The 22,825-nt window shown below is 44.6% G+C and overlaps 1 protein-coding gene across 4 annotated transcripts in view; it reads left to right on the top strand.

Moving 5' to 3' along the window:
- Window positions 1-22,825, top strand: part of COL22A1 (collagen type XXII alpha 1 chain) — a 327,237-nt gene that overhangs the window by 5,835 nt on the left and 298,577 nt on the right. The gene's annotated exons all lie outside the window — the stretch shown is intronic.

Below are 22,825 nucleotides of genomic sequence, written 5' to 3'. Positions count from 1 at the left end.
TTCTAGCACAGTGTCTGGCTCTTAGGAGGTACTGCATAAATGATTGAAAGGTTGAACTGTCGTATTTTATTTTGCCTGGTTTAATGCTTGCTGTGGACCCAGTGGGAAGTGGTGCTGTGGTCCCCATTGTTTGTGGCATGAATGGGCCTTTGGGTGGGGGAGTGGGGAGGGAGGGAGAGCAGAAAGAAATGTCTGCGTGGATGGACAGGTGTTACGATTTGAGTATGTCTCCCCAAAGTTAATGTGTTGGGAACTTCATACCCATTGCAGCAGTGTTGGGAGATGTGGCCTAATAAGAGGTGATTGGGTCATGAGGGCAGACCCCTCATGGAAGGTCTACTATTGCTGTTGTAGGAACAGGTTAGTTCTTGGAGAGTGGGTTGTTATAAGACGAATTTGGCCTCTGGGTCCTCTCTCTGTTTTACATGCATGCTTCTGCCTTCTGCTGTGGGGTTACCCTTGCTGGATGCCTGTGCCATGCACTGGGATTTCCCAGCCTGTAGAGCTGTGAGGCAAATGCATCTCTTCTTTTAATAAATTGCCCAGTCTGTATTATTAAAAGAGAATCATTTTCAGTGCTTCTGTCTTTTTTTTGTTGAGACGGAGTCTGGCTCTATCACCCAGGCTGGAGTGTAGTGGTACGATCTTGGCTCACTGCAAGCTCCGCCTCCCGGGTTCACACCATTCTCCTGACTCAGCCTCCCGAGTAGCTGGGACTACAGGTGCCCACAACCATGCCTGGCTAATTTTTTTTTTTTTTTAGTAGAGACGGGGTTTCACTGTGGTCTCAATCTCCTGACTTCGTGATCTGCCTGCCTCGGCCTCCCAAAGTGCTGGGATTACAGGCATGAGCCACCGCACCCAGCTGTGCTTCTGTCTTAAGACAGTGGGCTAAGACAATGGGCAAGTGGGCAGATTAATGAAAGAATGAATGAGAAAGTAAATACATGATAGGATGAATGTATGAATGAGTGAGTTAGTGGATTAATTTGCATCGACAAATTTGATCAGCCATTCCTGGATGGTTTTTCAGATCAAGGGGAAAGAAGGTGGGATTGCAGTAGTCCTTTGCTCAGATAGAACCGTTCAAGAGGCTTTTCTTGTACCCTTCCTGCTGAATTCTCTCACCAATAAATGCTTACACTATTTAAAAGCCTGAATTTGCTAGACACTGCACAGCGCGAGGGTACTGAGCAGAGCTCCCTCCCACAAGCTCCCCTTGTAGGCGAGTACTCCTGGAAGCTCCTCTTCAGCTTTGGTCCTGAAGCCCCACCACAGTGGAGCCAAAACCACAGCCTCCCCTAGGAAATGAGCTGGAGAACCCCACACTGTGATGGTGGAGAAGTATCTTTTGGTCCCTCTGTGTTGGGCACATTTGTGAGTCAATTCCCTGGGAGGAGACCATCCCACAAAGCCTCCATTCCTGGCCCCTTCCTGGTACACACCTCACCTCTGTGTGCTCTTATCCACAGAGTAGCAGGGTCCTGGTAGCAGCTAGGCCATTTCTTGGAAGAAAAGAAATGTCGTTGGTGATTAGTCAAAGAAAGTCAGTCTTGCCCGGGTGCGGTGGCTCACGCCTGTAGTCCTGGCACTTTGGGAGGCCGAAGCCGAAGGATCACTTGAGGTCAGGAGTTCGAGACCAGCCTGGCCAACATGGCAAAACCCTGTCTCTACTAAAAATACAAAAATTAGCTGGGTATGGTGGTGGGTGCCTGTAATCCCAGCTACTTGGGAGGCTAAGGCAAGAGAATTGCTTGAATCTGGGAGGTGGAGGTTACAGTGAGCTGAGATCACACCATTGCACTCCAGCCTGGGTGACAGAGCCAGACTCTGTCTCAAAAAAAAAAAAAAAGAAAAAGAAAGTCAGTCTTGTGTCAATCCACATGTTTTCTATCTTCTCAGAAAGTAAAAGTTTCAGTTAAAAAATACAAGAAAGAGCTCCCTCTTACTAAGTTAAATATGCCATTGAACACCCAGTTTAGACACTTCAACTCATTTATTTGTTTCTCTCTGTTACACTGATACATGATACTGCTCTGTGCCCTTCATTGTTCCAGGCACAGAGGAAGAGAGACTAGAGACATAATGTTTAAGTTTAAGCAGCTCAGTTGAGAAGACAGACCAATATGTAGGTAATTTTTAATATTACTTGTAGAGTGCTAAAATCCATGAGTCTATGGGAACCCCTAAGGAATATAGTGGAACAAACTCCCTGCCTGGGAAATCAGGGAAGTCTTCACTGAGGAGAAGGCACATAAACCGGGTTTTGAAGGATGAATAGGGCTCTGCCTGGCAAGAAAAATAAATTCTCTCTGAGGTAACGAGACAGACAATGTCAGGGGTTAGGAAAAGAAAATGCAGGTGTTCGAGGAAGGGAGAGGAGTCTTTGAGGTTGAAGAATAAGGTTCATGAGGTGAAATGTGAGGGGAGGGATCAGGTTGAGAAAGGCCTTGAGGGGCCAAGAGGAGGCTTTAAGCTGGGAGAGAACATGAACAAAACTGTCTTGTCCAATAACGTGGATGTTTAGGGTGAGTGAGGTCGTTTGCAAGTTCACAGTATAGTAAAGGGGAATTTATAATCTGGCACAGACGGAGGGGTCTCACTCTCAGAATGGAAACTCCTCAGGTTGTGTGGAGTGTGTCCCCCAGGGGCAGAAATGGGAGCTTGGCTTAGGGACTGCAGGGTCTATTAAAGTAGGAGCTCTAAACAGCCTGGTTGCCTGAGGTTTCCTGGTATGAAACAGAGCTCTCAACTGGGAAAGGGGACCTAGGGCCCAGTCTGAGCTCAGCCACTGGCCTTTCCTTCAGCTAAGACAGCCAGCATCTCGGAAGTTCCAACACTTTAGAATTCTGAGATGCGCTTACCGCATCTCAGATACTAGCTGAGGCCACATGGCTGCTGCAAAGTAGTGAGTTTCTGGTCCCCGGAGATATCCAAGTTTAAATGAGTGTATAAGGGGTATCTAGAGGGGATTCGAGCATGGGCTAATGGAGGGTGTTGGGGTAGATCACTCCCTCTGATAGTTTTCTTTTTCTTTTTTTTTTTTGAGACGGAGTCTCACTCTGTCGCCCAGGCTGGAGCACAGTGGCGCGATCTCAGCTCACTGCAAGCTCCACCGCCCGGGTTCACGCCATTCTCCTGCCTCAGCCTTCTGAGTAGCTGGGACTACAGGCGCCCGTCACCGCGCCCGGCTAATTTTTATTTTTTGTATTTTTAGTAGAGACGGGGTTTCACCATGGTCTCGATCTCCTGACCTCATGATCCGCCCGCCTCGGCCTCCCAAAGTGCTGGGATTACAGGCTTGAGCCACCGTGCCCGGCCTCCCTCTGATAGTTTTCTGAGTGGAATTTATATGGTGGTGCAAAAAGTATTGTCAGTGTGAAGGAAGCACTGAAAAAGATTCTTTGGTAATGTCAGCTTTCTTTTATCAAGTGCTTATAGTTTGTCATGTATCTAATCTAGCTGTCTGTCTATCCATCCATCCATCCATCCATCCATCCATCCATCCATCCATCCATCCATCTATTGATATATATTTTTAATGCTGCTATTGACTGGGGACTCAGCAACTGATGATGTAGATTAGTACCCCCTTTTTACAGATGAGGCAACCGAGGCTTAGAGAGATACCAGCTGAGGCCACATGGCTGGAGAGTGGTGGAGACAGAAGCCAGGCTCAAGTCTGTGGGGCCTCATGGCCCGTGGCCCTCCCGCTGTGCCGTCTCACATCTCAAAGGGGAGGTGCTGCATGTGGCTTCTCATTATTCTCTCCCAGGAAAAGGGGAGCCTGCTGGGATGGCACCTCCAAAATCAGTGTGGATGCTGGAGCACTATTTATATATATTGCTTCACCAGACCAGACGCTGCTCAAAATAAATTAAACAGAAATATCTTTCTGTGTCCTCAAGACTCTGTAATCTGAGACAATTTCTTGTGAAATGAACTGAGATAGTGTACTCAGTGGGGGGCTGGCAGGGGGAGAGAAAAAAATTGGGAAGAATTCAATACTGAAAACGTGAAAGAAATAAAAATGGGGTTATTACAGCTCTACCACGTTTGAAGAAATGAATCAAACAATAAAGAGTGGTTCAGGTTTGCTTGTACTGATGGGTGAGGCAGGCTGAAGGGAGGCTGAGAAGGGCTGTCCTGTCCTCCTGTGTGCATCCTCCTGTCTGTGCCGCCTCTTCAACCCCATAGACCCAGGCAGGCTGCAGGGGTTGTGGGGGGGCGGGTGGTAAGGGTGTGTGTGTGGGGCCTCTGGATGGCTTTTGGAAGTTGGCCGTTGGAGAGAGAAGTTGAATGGGGTAATTCTGGAAAAGCATATCTAAACTAAGTTGTCAATCAAAGATGAAAGGAGAGGAAGAGAAAACAAGACATAGAGCCCAGAAAGCAGTTTAAGAAGCAGGGACTCCCCATGTGAGCTCCGCAATGAGGTGGCGGTGTCTGCTGGGCCCTGCTAAGAGCAACAAGTGCTTCTCTGTGGTTTTGAAGTGGAAGAACTCCAGCTCAAAGTAGCTTAAGCTTAAAAAGCGGGGATAGGGAAATATTTGTCTCGTGCAACACAGTAGCTCTGGGTACCTCTGGACTTTGGACAGATCTGGGTGCATGCATCTCCAGGGATGCATCTTATCTTGTTCTCGGCATCCAGTGTGCATCAGGATCCTTCACACACTGGCACATGGCCGTCGGCCCCCCGAACTCAGCAGCTCCAGCAGTCATGCGCCTCTTTACCCAGAAACCCTAGCAGAGGGCCTGGGGATGCTTGGCTCTTGTCAAATTCCAGCATCCAAGGGGATGTGGGGCCCAAGCCAGCTCATTCTGGTCCCCTGCCACCTCCTAGCTGAAAAAGCAGGGTATACTTCCGTGAACTCCATCAACTGATAGTAGGAGAGAGGTTTTTACTGAAAGCAAAAGACTGGCTGTGCTCTCTGAAGGAGGGAGTCTTGGAAGACAAAAGCAATTGTGGGCCCAGGTAGAAAACAATCACTGGTGTCAGGAGCCAAGCGGCGCGCCAGGTGTTCTGCACAACAGGTTGAGGTGCCCGCTCTTCTCTCCAGCTCCACTTAAAGCCCATTAGACCTTTATGGGATGCAACATATGATTTAAAATGTATGAGCATGTTTGCTACATGTTACCCCAAGCGTAAAACTCAAACCACAACATTGAAGGCCCCCCAGTCTGCCCTGAACTGTCCCTTTCCATGGTTATTTCTGTTTCCTTCAGGAAGCTGCTGGTGATCCTGGGGTTGGGTGGCCCAGAATGTGAATCCAGCCTCTTTCATTTAATAGCCACATGACCTGGAGCAATGTCCTGGCCTCAGGGTTTCAGTCTGTGAAAGGGACACTAACTCAGAACCTCAGGCTATGGTGGGGACCCCATGTGACTGAGTAGACACATGTCCCTGCTCCATATTTGCTGTGGGGTTGATGCTCAATAATTCATAGGTTAATTCCTGGATAAATCCGTTCATATGAGGACGGCTACAGACCTTGAGACAATTCACGATAGGGAGAGAACATTTTTCTTATTCACGTGTTAGGCCTGCCAGTCTGATCCACGGGTGATTAGTGGTATTAGGGCTAAAGTAACCACCCTTGAACAACCAGGGGTGGACGATCATGAAAACGTTTCATGTTTCCATGATCCCTGAGACCAACCACGTTTGGCGAAAGCCTCCTGTCCTGTGCCTTCACAAGCCTTGACCCCATCCCACAACTTCCTGTCCACTTTCAGGCATAACAGAGACCAGCCCAGTCAGTTCTAGTGTATATATATATATATATAAATTTTGTTTTTTTTGAAACGGAGTCTTGCTCTGTCGCCCAGGCTAAGTACAGTGGTGCGATCTCAGCTCACTGCAACCTCTGCCTCCCAGGTTCATGCCATTCTCCTGCCTCAGCCTCCCAAGTAGCTGGGACTACAGGCGTCCACCACCACACCTCGCTAATTTTTTTTGTTTTTGTATTTTTTAATAGAGACGGGGTTTCGCCATGTTAGGCAGGATGGTCTCGATCTCCTGACCTCATGATCCGCCCGCCTCGGCCTTCCAAAGTGCTGGGATTACAGGCATGAGCCACCATGCCTGACCGGTCAGTTCTAGTATAAAAGTGCAGGCCTATATCACAGTGAAGTTCTCTGCCCTCCCATCAGAGCCAATGCTAAGCTGTTGTCCCGAGGGACCTGGCTGGGGCCTTTTCTCTGTTCCTCTCTCTTTCTCTGGAGGGTTGGGGTAAGGATAAAGGGAAAGGAGAGGGGCAGTGGCCTCTGCTTTGATGGTTGTGGTAGTAGCTCCTCTGGCCACCTTTGCCACGAAAGCTTCATTGTGTTTCGGGCATCCACGTGGTGCCTCTCTCATGGAGCGCCTCACCTCTCCCAACTTGGGAGGTCGCATCTGGTGGGAACTCCCCCATGCCCCTTCCTCCCCTGCGCCTGCAGCATCTTTCACAGCGTCTTACAGCTGGAGTCTCCTATTTGTGCGGTTCTCTCTGCTGGGCACCAGCCAGGTAACTCAAGCCTCACCTCCTCCTGTGGTGTCCATTTGACTCATGGGGAGCTCGCTCACCATGTCTCAGGGAGCAGGGGAGTGCAGGTAGCCCCGCCTTCCCCAGCACAGCGCCTCCCCCCATTGTCTTCTCCTTCATTCACATAGGTCCAAGCAGACATGCAGTCAGGCGACACCGGAGAGGTAGGTGCAAGCCAGCCCATGAAGGTCTGCAGTGAGCACTCGGACTTTATCCAAAGGGGATGAGGGGTGCAGCAGGGTTTGTCCATGAGTCTAACGATCATATTTATATGTTAGGCACCTCATTTGGGTCTTGTGAGGATGTGTAGGAAGTCCCAGTAAAGGCCAGGCATGGTGGCTCATGCCTGCAATCCTAGCACTTTGTTTTTTTGTTTCTTTGTTTTTTTTTTATACGGAGTCTCGCTCTGTCGCCCAGGCTGGAGTGCAGTGGCGCGATCTCGGCTCACTGCAAGCTCCGCCTCCCAGGTTCATGCCATTCTCCTGCCTCAGCCTCTCCGAGTAGCTGGGACTACAGGCGCCCGCCACCATGCCTGGCTAATTTTTTGTATTTTTAGTACAGATGAGGTTTCACCGTGGTCTCGATCTCCTGACCTCGTGATCCGCCCGCCTTGGCCTCCCAAATTGCTGGGATTACAAGCATGAGCCACTGCGCCCGGCCTTTTTTTTTTTTTTTTTTGAATCCTAGCACTTTGTGAGGCTGAGGCAGGCAGATTGCCTGAGCCCAGGAATTTGACACCAGCCGAGGCAACATGGTAAAACCCTGTCTTTACAAAAAGTACAAAAATTAGCTGGGCATAGTGGTATGTACCTGTAGTCTCAGCTACCTGGGAGGCTGAGGTGGGAGGATCACCAGAGCCTGGGAGGTAGAGGCTGCAGTGAGCTGTGATCACACCACTGCACTCCAGCCTGGGCAACAGGAGTGGGACATTTGCCAAAGAAAAAAAAAAAATCCCTCCCCGGCTGGGTACAGTGGCTCACACCTGTAATCCCAGCACTTTGGGAGGCCGAGGTGGGCAGATCACTGAGGTCAGGAGTTCCAGACCAGCCTGGCCAACACAGCGAAACCCTATCCCTACTAAGAATACACAAATTAGCTAGGCATGGTGGTAGGCACCTGTAATCCCAGCTATTTGGGAGGCTGAGGTATGAAAATCACCTGAACCTGAGAGGTGGAGGTTGCAGTGACCTGAGATTGCACCACTGCACTCCAGCCTAGGGGATAGAGTGAGAGACTGTCTCAAAAAAAAACAAAAAAAAACAAAAAAACCTGTCATGAATGAGTGGATCTGAGGCTGGAGGCCACATCCGAGGCTGTTGGTGGCAGGGATTCAACAACTGCTGGAGGCTTTTCACTCCTCACCCCGTTCGCCTTTCCAAAATGCTCCATCCCATCCCATTAATCAGATCTCAGTTCCAGTGTCCCCATCTAAGAGGAGTCTTTCCTTTTTTTTTTGGAAAGCAATGGTGCTTTTAATGAAACTTCTTTCAAATCTGTGAACGTGCTAGCTGTGAGGTAAATGCTTTTATTCTTTCCATAAGAAATAGTTCCAAACAATGATGACAGTGTTATGGCTAATAAGATGCTGGACAGATGAGTGGCCAAAGAATACTATAAAACAACAAAATCTCATCAATGATATATTGAGGAATCTTTCCTTTTACAGAGTGTAAAAAATGTCCTACCCAAGTCACCTTCTATCACATGACCCTGTTTTTTTGTGTTCAAATCAACTATTACTCTCTAAAACTGTCTCCTTTATTTATTTGTTACTTTGTTTACTTTCTCCCTTCTCTCTAGAAAGTAAGCTGGATGGAGGCAGGAACACTGCTACACCTGGTGATTAAGAGGATGCCTGGCACACAGTCTGGGACTCAATAAATCCTTATTGAAGTAATTGATCAATGACTCTAAAGACCACAAAGCCTAGTGAAAGAGTGGGCGATGGCTTTAGAATGAAAGTGGCCATTCAAGTCACTTGGAGCCCAGGTTTAAGACATCTTCATTGTCTCAAGAATACACAGATATGGCTTGAGGTTCATTTATAGTTTCTAGCAACTGGGAGAGAAACAGAAATGGCATGCAGCCTCTTCTTAAGGAAGTGATAAAAATAAAAAATATAACTGATAATATTTTTGAATTCCGTAGCATAAAGAAGGAGGTTCGGAAAACGGGTCTCACTTTTTCCGTCTCCTCCTCCAATCATCTGAATCCTTCTGCAATTTGGCAGTGTAGGGCTGAAGCCAATTCCATTGAAATCACTGGGATGTCTGAGTGGACAGGAGGCAAAGGCTAAATAGATGCTGTTGCTCGTTAGAAGGACCAAACACTCCTGATGGCCAGAGCTGTTTTTTATCTCCCCACCTGCAAGGCACCTGATCAAGCACTGCCATTCTATAGAGTGACAGACCAAGCCTTCCTGGTTAAATGAAAAGAGCACAGAATCTAGGATCATAATGGCCTGGGACTAAATCCCTATTCTACCCCTTCTGGGCGGTATAGTCTTCGGCACATTTTCTCGTTGCCCAGAACATGAGGTTACTCAGCTGTCATAAATGCTTTGCTAGCCCCTTCTGAAGAAATAAGGCAATGCAGGAGAAACAGCCAGTACAGTCCTGGCTGCTATTTATGTCATCTGCATCATCACACCTTCGCCATATCTGGTACCCTACAGTCTACTGGATCAGCTGCCATTTTTATTTACTCATTTAACAAATATTTATTGAGCAACAACTTTGTGCCAATGGTAAGTGTCAGGGATCATGATAGGTAAGACCACTTTTGCTCATCAAGAAACTTATGACCCAGTGGCTCATGCTTATAATCCTAGCACTTTGGGAGGCCGAGGTGGGTGGATCACCTGAGGTCAGGGGTTTAAGACCAGCCTGGCCAACATGGTGAAACCCCGTCTCTACTAAAAATACAAAAATTACCCGGGCATGGTGGCGCATGCCTGCAATCCCAGCTACTCAGGAGGCTGAGGCAGGAGAATCACTTGAACCCAAGAGATGTAGGCTGCAGTGAGCCAAGATTGTCCCACTGCACTCCAGACTGGCCCATAGAGTGAGACTCCATCTCAAAAAAAAATTATGACCCAATAGCAAAGACATATTAATGCACGCAAGTTCAAAATACGAAGCAGCATAATAACATGAGAATCTATTAACCAGTCAGCACTGACTGAACCCTTGAGTGTATTGTGTCTCACCATCCCTGGATTTTCTTGGCTAAACCAGATCTTCTTATTTTCTGCCTCATGTCCCCATTTAAATATCCCAGGATTTTCTCAACCTTTTTTATCCACAAAGTGGCCCTGAGCGAATATACTCTCTGTATTCATGTCTGGCATGATGAAAGGTGGCAGGGCATGGTTTGGGCACTTGTAGGACTTACATTGTGATTGGACAATACAATGGACAAAAGTAAATGAAGGATAAAAAGAGGGAGGGTAGAAAAAGGAGAAAGGGGAGAATAAAAAGGGGGAAGAGGAAGAAGAGGAGAGAAAGCAGCAGGAGTTGTGTTAGAATAAGGAGTAACATATGGGATTGATGTGAGCAAGTCACATTTCTAATTCATCCTTGCATCTGCAGCATGTGGCTCACGCTGTACCTATAGCCGGGTGAAGAAAGCAGTAAGAAAAAATGGAAATAATCTGTGACAAAGTATTAGGTTTTTTTGTATTTTTGTTTTCTTAAAGATGATGCTGCTTCCTTATAGGGAATCTAGTATAGGGGGAAACAAGAGAGCAAGGAAGGAGACCAGTTCAGAGGTTGTTGCTATGCTCCAGGCGAGAGAGAAAGGAGGCTTGGTCTCCACCAGCAGGAGTGGAGAAGGGGAGGTATTGGCAGACCTGAGGTGTGCTGGGTGGGAGATCTTATAGGGCTATAGAACGTATGTTCTATATGGGCAGTTAGCTAGGCAATGGGAACACAGCTTGTCTTCACGGGCCTTGGGGTAGTCTTTAATTTAGGGACTCATTTCACTAAGTTAGTCTTTGCTTTCCCTTTTGCTGGATAGAAGATTGTGGATTGGATGTAGGGTATGAGAGGTGAAGTAGCAAGTGTCTGGGGAATGCTCATCCCAATCCCATAACCTATGGCAAGAGACTTATGGGCATTTAATGCAAGAGTATCTGCTTACAATCCATCCTGAGCTAGCTATTTTTTGGGGAGTGGTGGTGAAGAGTATGAGGGATGGAAATATGTGATATCTCATGTTCCTTCTTGAATATTTCATTTTCATGTTTGCTAAGATAACCAAAGGACTGTCAGGGTGTTTCCATTTCTGGAGAAGGCAGAAATTCACAACAATACTGGGATATGGATGGTGCAAGGAGCTTTGTCTTTCTGGGGATCTGTTTTATTACATACACCCAGATGAAACAGAGGCTGCAGTTCTGTCCTTTAATTTGATTCCTATCTGCTATAGACTGAATGTGTCCCTCTGAAATTCATATATTGAAATCTAATTCCTAATGTAATGGCATGTGGAAGTGGGGCCTTTTGGAGGGCTTGGGTTATGAGCACAGAGACCTAATGGATGGGATTAGTGTTCTTATAAAAGAGGCCTGAGAGATCCCTCACCCCATCTGCCATGTGAGGGTACCATGAGAAGAGATCTCTCTATGAATCAGAAAGCAAGCACTTGCCAGACACCCAATCTGTGGGTGCCTTGATCTTGTGCTTCCCAGCCTCCAGAACTGTGGGAAATGCATTTCTGTTGTTTAAAAGCCACCCAGTCCATGGCAATTTGTTGCAGCAGCCCAAAAAAGACATGATTTCTAGTTCAGCCACTTTTTTTGTTTTTGTTTTTGTTTTTTTTTCAGAATGAAGGAGAATTTTCTTATTCAAAATCAGGTTGCTCATCTGTTGAAGCTGTGAATTTGTGTGAAAGGGAAATCATCAATTTCTTCACTGAGTTTTTATTAAACATTTGCTCTGTGGGCAGTTAGCTAGGCAATGGGAACAAAGCTTGTCTTTGGGGACCTCAGGATGGCCTTCACTCTTAGGGACCCGTTTCACGAAGTTACTTCTTCTTCTTATTATTATTACTTTGAGACAGAGTCTCGCTCTGTCACTAGGCTGGAGTGCAGTGACATAATCTCGGCTCACTGCAACCTCTGCCTCCCGGGTTAAGCGATTCTCCTGCCTCAGCCTCCTGAATAGCTGTGATTACAGGCATGCACCACCACGCACAGCTAATGTTTGTATTTTTTTTAGTAGAGACAGGGTTTCACCATGTTGGCCAGGATGGCCTCGATCTCTTGACCTCGTGAATCTCCTGCTTCGGCCTCCCAAAGTGCTGGGATTACAGGTGTGAGCCACTGTACCTGGCCTAAGCTATTATTTGTGGAAGGCTCTGGTACAGTGCAGGGAGTGTGGTAAGTTAAATAGTAAATGTCTCCCTCCTTCTCCAGGCCTGGATTCATATCTTCTCTCTGTTACACACTGGCTATGTAACCTTCAAAAATGAATGATTTAGCCTCATGAGTCTTCCATTTCCTCATCTATAAAACAGATAGATAATGGAATGATAAGCCTGCCTTACAGTGATTGGCAAGGTTATGGAATGAGGTTACCTATGTAACTCACCTGGGGGACTGAGGGGCCTGAATGGAATTTTTTTTTTTTTTTTTTTTTGAGACAGAGTCTCTGTCGCCCAAGCTGGAGTGCAGTGGCACAATCTTGGCTCACTGTAACCTCTGCCTTCCGAGTTCAAGTGATTCTCCTGCCTCAGCCCCGCAAGTAGCTAGGATAACAGGCACCCACCACCACGCTCAGCTAATTTTTGTATTTTTTTTTTTTTTATTATTATACTTTAGGTTTTAGGGTACATGTACACAATGTGCAGATTTGTTACATATGTATCCATGTGCCATGTTGTTTTGCTGCACCCATTAACTCGTCATTTAGCATTAGGTATATCTCCTAATGCTGTCTCTCCCCCCTCCCCCCACCCCACAACAGTCCCCAGAGTGTGATGTTCCCCTTCCTGTGTCCATGAGTTCTCATTGTTCAATTCCCACCTATGAGTGAGAACATGCGGTGTTTGGTTTTTTGACCTTGCGATAGTTTACTGAGAATGATGTTTTCCAGTTTCATACATGTCCCTACAAAGGACATTAACTCATCATTTTTATGGCTGCATAGTATTCCATGGTGTATATGTACCACATTTTCTTAATCCAGTCTATCATTGTTGGACATTTGGGTTGGTTCCAACTCTTTGCTATTGTGAATAGTGCCGCGATAAACATACGTGTGCATGTGTCTTTATAGCAGCATGATTTATAGTCCTTTGGGTATATACCCAGTAATGGGATGGCTGGGTCAAATGGTATTTCTAGTTCTAGATCCCTGAGGAATCGCCACACTGACTTCTACAATGGTTGAACTAGTTTACAGTCCCACCAACAGTGTAAAAGTGTTCCTATTTCTCCACATGCTCTCCAGCACCTGTTGTTTCCTGACTTTTTAATGATGGCCATTCTAACTGGTGTGAGATGGTATCTCACTGTGGTTTTGATTTGCATTTCTCTGATGGCCAGTGATGATGAGCATTTTTTCATGTGTTTTTTGGCTGCATAAATGTCTTCTTTTGCTGGGCGCGGTGGCTCACGCTTGTAATCCCAGCACTTTGGGAGGCCGAGGCGGGCGGATCACGAGGTCAGGAGATCGAGACCACGGTGAAACCCCGTCTCTACTAAAAATACAAAAAATTAGCCGGGCGTGGTGGCGGGCACCTGTAGTCCCAGCTACTAGGAGAGGCTGAGGCAGGAGAATGGCGTGAACCCGGGAGACGGAGCTTGCAGTGAGCCGAGATTGCGCCACTGCACTCCAGCCTGGGTGACAGAGCGAGACTCCGTCTCAAAAAAAAAAAAATGTCTTCTTTTGAGAAATGTCTGTTCATGTCCTTTGCCCACTTTTTGATGAGGTTGTTTGTTTTTTTCTTGTAAATTTGTTTGAGTTCATTGTAGATTCTGGATATTAGCCCTTTGTCAGATGAGTAGGTTGCAAAAATTTTCTCCCATTCTGTAGGTTGCCTGTTCACTCTGATGGTAGTTTCTTTTGCTGTGCAGAAGCTCTGTAGTCTAATTAGATTCCATTTGTCAATTTTGGCGTCTGTTGCCATTGCTTTTGGTGTTTTAGACATGAAGTCCTTGCCCATGCCTATGTTCTGAATGGTATTGCCTAGGTTTTCTTGTAGGATTTTAATGGTTTTAGGTCTAACATTTAAGTCTTTAATCCATCTTGAATTAATTTTTGTATAAGGTGTAAGGAAGGGATCCAGTTTCAGCTTTCTACATATGGCTAGCCAGTTTTCCCAGCACCATTTATTAAATAGGGAATCCTTTCCCCATTTCTTGTTTTTGTCAGGTTTGTCAAAGATCAGATAGTTGTAGATATGAGGCATTATTTCTGAGGGCTCTGTTCTGTTCCATTGATCTATGTCTCTGTTGTGGTACCAGTACCATGCTGTTTTGGTTACTGTAGCCTTGTAGTATAGTTTGAACTCAGGTAGTGTGATGCCTCCAGCTTTGTTCTTTTGGCTTAGGATTGACTTGGCGATGAATTTTTGTATTTTTAGTAGAGACGGGGTTTTGTCATGTTAGCCAGGCTGGTCTGGAACTCCTGACCTCAGGTGATCTGCCTGCCTTGGCCTCCCAAAACGTTGGGATTACAAGCAGAAGCCACCACGTCTGGCCTTGAGTGGAATTTCAAACTTCCTCATGCACTTTGCTGTATATTGTATGCTTCTTTTTAAGGGTTAAGTCTGCCAATGTATTATGTTTTCCTTTTATTCATTTACTTCCTCATTCCTTAGTTTCCCCTTTTGTGCCCTCTTGTGGATTACTTGAACAATTTTTACAATTCCATTTTTATTTATTTATAATGTTTTTGAAAAAATATATTGAGTATTTTTTAGTGGTTGCTTCTAGGTACTGAAATGCATATAGAGAACATGAGTCAACTAGTATGGACATTTTACCACTTTGAGTTTAGTGTAGAAACCTTACTTTCATTTAGGTCCCTTTACCCTTTCCCCCTTTAAAATACAAATAACAGATTTAGAATTTCCTCTGTACACGCTGAACACCATATCAGATGATGCCATAACTTTTGCTTAGTCATCAAATAATTTTTTTAAAAACTCATGAAAAGTAGACTCTATTATATATGCCCTTATTTTTACCCATGTTAAAGTCTCCACCTCTTTCTCTCATTTCTTTTTCTGTTTAGGAAGCTTCCTTTAGCAATTCTTCATAGGTAAGCCTGTGGTGGTAAATTCTCTTAGTTTTCCTTCTTATGAGATTATCTTTTCTTCCCCTTTATCCCTGAGTTTGCTGGATATAAGATTGTGGGTTGACAGTTCTCTTTCAGCACTTGAAGAATGTTGTGCCATTTCCCCCTGGTTTCTTGGTTTCAAGTAAGAAATTGGCTGTCATTTGTGTTTCCACTATAGACAATGTGTCACTTCTCCTAGATTCTTTCAATATTTTTTTACTTGTCTTTATTTGGTTTTCAGAAGTTTGATTATGATGTATTTGAGCATAAATTTCTTTGGGTTTATTCTGTTTGGGGATAAATAGGATCTACAGCTTCTAGGATCTCAGCAAGTTTGAGAATTTACCATCCATTATTTCTTTTAAGTTTTTGAGCTCCATACTCTTTCTTCTCTCCCTGGATTCCTGTGATATGAAAGTTATGTATATTGCTATTGTTTATAGATTCCTGAGGCTCTGCTCACTTTTTTTTTCCAGTCTGTTTTCTCGCTGTTGCTCAGACTGGGTAAATTCTATTGGTCTGTTGTTTCAGTTTGCTGATTTTTCAGTCAGTTGTCTCATTTCCAGTCTGGTTTTAGGCCTGCTGTATGTTTTCTAAATGTTGTTACTGTATTTTTTTTAGTTCTTAAATTACTTTTTGTTTCTGTTTTACATCTCCTATTTTTTGCTGAGAGTTTCTATATTTTCATTTGTTTCAAGAGTGTTTGTTATGGTTTTTTGAAGCATTTCTATGACTTCTGCTTTAAAAATATTTGTGACAAAATTTGGGTTATTTCAGCATTGGAGTCAGTTGGTTGAATTTTCTCATTCAAGCTGTAATTGCCCTGGTTCTTGGCGTAATGAGTTACTTTCAGTTATATCCTCGACACTGGCTATTATCCTGAGAAACTCTGGATTCTATTTAATTTTATTGTTTAGTAAACAGTCACCTCATTTTGGTATAGTAAGATGGCCTAGGTGAGGATAGATGTTCAGCTCCTGGCTGGGCCTTGCTGATACCACCCCAGAAAAATACAGTTTTTTTTTCTTTTTTTCTTTTTTTTAAGAGACAGGTTCTTTCTCTGTTGTCCAGGCTGGAGTGCAGTGGTGTGATCATAGCTCACTGCAGCTTCAGTTTCCTGGGCTCAAGCAATCCTTTTGCCTCTACCTCCTGAGTAGCTGGGACTACAGGCATGTACCACTACAGCAAGCTAACCAGGTTTTTTGTTTGTTTGTTTTTTAAGGTAAAAATACACCATACAATACTCTTTACCATAAAAGTCACAGGAAAATATTGGATCAGGGGAAGAAAACTGAAGATACAGAAGTACTGTAGCATGCTCACTTATATTACAAAGTGTAGTAATTGAAAGTGAAGCTGACACTAAGGTCAGAGATGGGACATATGGGGCTTCTCTCCCTTCTCTGATTCTTGCCTAAACACTGATACCACTGAAAGCTGTGTTTTCTATTCTTCTCTACTTGTCCAGGAATATCTCCAGCTCCAGTTTCTCTTCTGAGCTGTAGACTCAAGTGTCCATTTGCCTTTGATCTCTCCTTCTGACTGTTTTACAGGTACCTCAAATTTACCTCAGTGTTTCCAGCCTGCACTCTTCATCTGGTCCCCTCACTGATTGGCTCCCTGATGCTCAAACTGGAAATCTGGGCTTGCTTCCAGATACTCTTCTCCCTCAATCTCCTGCTCCCTGCCAGTCACCAGTGTCATAGAATCTGCAGCTGGACCACTTTGCCCATGGCTGTGTTACGGAAGGTTGTTGGGATTTCTGTTTGAATTGTTGCACTAGAACTCCTCATTGGTCTCTCTAATCCATCCTTGTCAACAGAGTTTCCTAAATCACATTGGTATATGCCACTCTCATGCATGTAAACATCCACTGGCCCCAGGGGCTATCCAAGCATGTCTGAACCTTTTCTCTGGGTCGTTGCACAAGTCTCTAGGCTTTCTCGTTAATGTTCTTTCCTTACACTTGAATGCCTTCCTCCCCATGAATACCTACCTTCTGCTCCAGCCTGAATTTTCATTGTTTTCTGCATCTTTTCCTCCAAACTACTGTGCTCCTTGGCTCATTCTATGAGTAATAATAGATGGGAGGTGGGCTATTCCTGGTCAAGGCAGCCCTTGTCCTTTTGCCTACTTCCCACTCATCTTTCCAGACTCAGCTCAGGCATCACCTCCTCCAGGAAGCCTTCCCTGACCTCCCAGGCCCAGGTTAGGTGCTTGTCCACTCAGCTCCCATGACACCATGTCCACGGACCATATGGAAATATAAGCATTTACTTCCTTGTCTGTCCATTAGGCTGCAGGCTCCTTGGACAAAGTGTAATGTAAAATGCCTACCATGCATTTAGGGCATGATTGAGTTACACACTAAAACAATGAAATACACAGTACCCCTATGCAGTCAACATCAACTAAGTTCTCTGAATTGCTCAGATGAACACATCTCCCCTTGATAGCCAATTTTTACAGTAATGGAAACCTTTTACTTTATAAAAATGATCACATCCATTGTCTCATGTAATCTCTTTCACATATTGCTGAAGTAGGGGATATTGTTCCCATTTTATAGTTGAGGAAACTAAGGATTAGAAAGTAATAAAAGTAGTGTGGCTTAAGCACCATCTATGTCCAGGTACATTTTAGGCTTTTTATATATAGTAACTCATTTAATTAAACACAACAAACCTGTGAGATAAGTATTTTAATCCCCATTTCATACATCAGAGTTGACATCCAGAGTGGTTAAGTGAATTCCCCTAGTTTGCACAGCTAGTAAGCAGCCTCATTGGAATTTGAACACAGGGATGCTGATTGAAAAGCTTAATCATTATGTTAGCTTCCCCAAGAGTAGTCAGACACCTGTGACAGTGTCTGATCTGGCATGTAGAAAGTACTCAGTCTGTATTTGTTGACTGAAGAGGACTTGCTCCAAGCTCCACAGAGTTGAATTTCGAATCCAGGATGTAGGTAAGCTCGGTTGGGCTTCCAGGCAGCCCTCTTAAGACAGGAGCCACCTGGTTCTATCTTCCCGTCTCTGACCAGCAAATGCAGTTTGCATCACAGACAGCTCAGCAAGACTGTGCCAGTTGTTCCAAGCTGGGTCTGTGATAGAAGGACGCAGCTCAGTGGTCTGGACACAGACTTACTATGCTCTTATGTCCCAACCAGATTCCTGCCCAGAACATTGCCCATCACCCCAGCAACACATCAGCAGTGCCTCATTCCCCCAGCCCCCACCCTCAATGGGTAGAGGCCAGACCCTCTGACTCAGACAGAGCTCGAACTCTGCCCAGGCTGCCCTAGCAATCTGCCGAATCTCATTTTCTCTCTCTAAATTGCTTTCTGCTCAGTGTTCTTCCTCCCCCCTCCTCTGGGTCCCTGAATGGGAATGCTGGTTACTATGGCAATGGGCTGGCTTGTGGAAGGAACTCAGCTCAGTAAATTAATTGCTGGACTTTTGGGAGACTAATGGCAGAGCTCTGCCTCCCAGGGACAGGGGTGTGGCCTACATCCTGCCAGCTTGGCAGCTAACTCCTGAAAACAGCTCAGGGCTGGTGAGAGAGAGAGGATAGAATAATGGTACCCCATGCATGCTGCAACCTGAGATGGGCAGGGGAGTGTGGAGGGGATGAAGTTCCAGAAACCTCACGTTTGGTGAACACCTACTCTGTGCCATGGCCTGTGCTGCAGGATTTGCAGAAATCATTTCCTGTAGCCCTTACCATACCCCCTGATAGAGCAGAGATCATCCCTTTCTAATGGTTGAGGAAACTGAGTATAAGAAATGTTCATTCGTGCCACCAAGCGGCAAAGCTAGGATTCCATACCAGGGCTTCCTCACTCAGTAAACATTTTGTTATGAACACTCCATTTATTTCTGGGTAGAAAGCCATTCTCTTTTCCACAATCTCTTCCAGAAGATAGAAGCAGAGGGAATACTTCCTAACTCATTCTATGAGACCAGCATGGCCCTAATACCAAGAAACTACAGACCAGTAACTCTCATGAACATAGATGTAAAGATCCTCAACAAAATATTAGCAAATAAATCAAGCAACATATGAAAATAATTATACATCACAACCAAGTGGGATATGTCCCAAGTGTGCAAGGCTGGTTCAACATCTGAAAATCAATTAATGTTATTCATCACATCAACAGGATAAAGAAAGCCATGCTTTTCCCTCTCAGGGGTTAACTGAAAGTTTCTTCTACAGCAAATTTTCCCTTTCTCTTTCGATGCTGTTGTCCTCTCCTTCTTGTAAACTCGGTGACGCATAGTTTGGTGTTTGACTATATCCTTTGTGTTTTTCTCTCATTGTTTCTGTACTTGTGAAATAAGTGTTGCTGCAGCCAGATTGCAAACATCCTGGGAGAAGCAATGTTGCTGAGTGACTGAATATGGACCTATGGTTAGATTGTTTGGGATTGAATCCTTCCCATGACTACTAGATGTGGGAGTCATGGGAGGATTACTTAAGCCCAAGTTCTTCAGTTTCTTACTCTGTACAATGGGGCTAATTATGCCTACTGTTCAGATTAAATGAATTATTATTTATAAAGCCCTTAAAGTGGCTACTGCACTTATGAGCATGTAATGTACGTTAATGGTTTAGTGCTGGAAAGAGCATGGGCTTTGGTGCCCTTCAGATCTGATGCCAAGACCAGCTGTCATTACTAGGGGTGTGTGCTTAGGGAAGTTGTCTATCCTTCCTGAAACCAGGTTCATCACTGATAAAGGGGGTGATTAGTACTAATTTGCAAATCTGCTGTGATTACTCTATTTCTAGAACATTTTCATCACCCGAGACAGAAAATCTGTCAACCATTAAGCAATAAGATGAGATATCTTTCTTCTTATTTAGGTCTTTAACTTTTGTCACTAGTGTTTCATAGTTTTCAGTGTACGTGTCATTGTTGATTACATTTATTCCTAACATTTTATCCTTTTTGATGCTACCATAAATAAAATCATTCTCCTAGTTTTTGCATTGTTCATTGCTGGTGTACAGAAACACAACAAACTTTTATTTTTTAGACAGAGTTTCACTCTGTCGCCAGGCTGGAGTATGGTGGAACGATCTCGGCTCACTGCAGCCTTCGCCTCCTGGGTTCAAGCAATTATCCTGCCTCAGCCTCCTGAGTAGCTGGGACTACAGGCTCATGCTGCCATGCCCAGCTAGGTTTTTTTTTTTTGTATTTTTGTATTTTTGTAGAGACGAGGTTTCACCATGTTGCCCATGCTGGTCTCGAACTCCTGAGCTCAGGCAATCTGCCCGCCTTGGCCTCCCAAGTGTTAGGATTACAGGCGTGAGCCACTGTGCCCAGCCCACAACAAACCTTTGAGTGCTGGTTTTGCATCTTATACTTTGTTGAATTTGTTTATTGGTTCTACCAGTTTTGGGGGGATTATTTGTGTTTTTCCACAATACGATCATGCCATCCGTAGCTGGACATGGTGATATGTGCCTGTAGTCACAGCTGCTTGGGAGGCTGAGGCAGAAGGATTGCTTAAGCCCAGGAGTTCGAGGCTGCAGTTGGCTGTCATTGTGCCACTGAACTCTAGCATGTGAAACAGAGTGAATCCCCATCCCTAAAAAAAAAGATAATGCCATCTGCAAATAGAGATAATTTTACCTCTTCCTTTCCAAGTTGAATGCCTTTTATTTCTTTTTCTTGCCTAGTTGCTCTGGCTAGAACTTCTAGTAGCATGTTGAGTAGATATGGCAAAGAAGCATCCTTGTTTTGTTCTTGCAAAAACTTTCAGTCTTTCAACATTGAGGATGATGTTAGCTGTGAATTTTTCATAGATGGCCTTTATTATGTTGAGGAAGTTTTTTTATAGTCTTATTTATTTTTTATCATGAAAGGGTGCTGGATTTTGTCAGATGCTTTTTCTGCATCGATTGGATTCACTATGTATTTTTTTCTTCATTCTGCTTATGTGGTATGTTACACTGATTGATTTTTGTATGTTGAACTACTCCTGCATTCCTGAGATAAATCTCACTTGGTCATGGTGTCTGTTACTTTTAATATGCTGCCTGAATTTCATTTGCATTTCTTTTGGTAAATATTTTTGCATCTATGTTTATAAAGGATATTGGTCTTTAGTTGTCTCTTTTCTTGAATATTTAGGAAGATATTTGACAAAGATTTCTCTAAAAACTTGGAGATTACAACGTTGATAAAGCCCGGTTTCTGCAGTGAGAGAAATTATCAAATTTCTAGAGCCTGGGAAAACACTGAACAACAATGGATGATCCATTTTATTCCCCGCCCTCACCGGCCACCATCTTTTTTATTTCACAAGACAAAGGTGGCTCAGTAGTTGCAGCTAATATTTGGATTTGTTGTATCTGTTGAGTTCAAGGAGAGAGTGTGGGTTTAGTGCCCAGAAGAGGCCTAGGTTTCAGCCCCAGTCCCTTCTTTCACCAACTGTGTGACGTGGGGAGATGACACATACCTTCTCTCCACCTCAGTGTCCTCCTTTACCCAGTGGAAATGATGATGCCTGCCTTGAAGAGTCACATGAGCTCATGCAATAATCAGATACTGCTTGGCATATGGTAGATAATAAGTGATAATCAGTTACTTTCATAGTTCCTTGATGATGTCTATGTTCTTCTAATGAATGATTTCTAGCTACCCCAATGTAATACGATACTATAACAGCATCAGATACTGGCCGTTCATCATTCATCAATCTAATGCTTATTTAGGCGACCACTACATGCTAGGAGCTGTTCTAGGTGCTGGGCAACAGAATGGACAAGTCTGACAAGTCCTTGTCTGCATACAGCTGTGAAGCACGAGGGGGTGGGTGATCAGCTCTGACTTGCTAAGATTCTGTGCCTCTCCCATGGACCATCTGCCTCCTGACCTTGGAACTCTGACCTTATGTGTTCCATTTTTGGACAGCGGTTTTCTTCCTGTTCCTGTAGCTGCCTCCTGCTGCTCTCTGAGTATTGTCATTCAGACTATTATACCCTGTGCTCTCACAAGTGGCCTTTAGAGCCCTGGTAAGACTTGAGTGCACTTTGCCCTGAAGGTGGTAGGAACCAGATTATCCCTCTCCTGAGAGCAACCTGCATACCTGTCGTGCATGGGGAAGTTCCCTAAGTACCACACTCTGGCCCCCTCTCGGGCCTGGCAGATGCCATTCCTTCTGCCTGAAATTATCACCTACTTTTTGTCTGGCTGAGTCCTGTTCAGCCTTCCAAACTTGCCTTGGAAGGAAGCTGGGAAGCCTGATCTTCCCCTGAAATAGTCAGGTAATGGACATCCTCGCCTCTCTGCCTTCCCCCACAATGCCCTGGGCTTCCTTCTACCAGCACTCACTTGATCCTCCCTCCCCCTGGTGTGTGTCTTACCTGTGTCACAGGGTCATTGAGAACCTGTGCAGGGTAGGCTCAGTGTCATTTATCTACCTATCCTCAGCACCTGGCACAGGGGGGCAACTCGTGAATATTTCCTAAATGAAGAAATCAATAGTGAAATGTGTATTGTTTTCCCTGTCCAGGACCTTGGCTTTAACATGAAAAATATCTTTAGAAATGTACAGCCACATGAAAATAAAATATACGGAAGGGAAAATACACTTAGCTAATAAGCCTCATGGAACAAAGAAATGCATAGGAAACAAGCAACAATGCCTCTTCTGTTGAGTTAACCAAAGATTGAAGGAGTGATAATACTCAATGCTACCAAGTAGGTGGTGAGAGGGGCACCCGCACACTCACACACTGTTGGAGGGAGTGGACATTGGTACAACCTTTTCAGAAAGCAATTTGGCAATACGAGTCAGGATTCTTGCAAAACCCTTATGACCCCCTAAGTGTTTTTCTACAAATCTACCCTTAGAAAATAATTACACATGGGTAAAACTTAGGTGCAAAGATGTCCTCTGTAGCATATTAAATAAATAAAATGGCCTACTAAATGTCCCAAAGTAGAAATGGCAATTAAAACAATGGTGCCAGTGCCACAGGTATAGTTCTAGGTAGCCAATAATGGTGA

The sequence above is a fragment of the Symphalangus syndactylus genome, chromosome 7 (genome assembly GCF_028878055.3).
Source record: "Symphalangus syndactylus isolate Jambi chromosome 7, NHGRI_mSymSyn1-v2.1_pri, whole genome shotgun sequence".
In the NCBI taxonomy this organism is placed as follows: domain Eukaryota; kingdom Metazoa; phylum Chordata; class Mammalia; order Primates; family Hylobatidae; genus Symphalangus; species Symphalangus syndactylus.
Note: the sequence above shows the minus strand (reverse complement) of the source record. Positions and strands in the feature narration are given on the sequence as shown.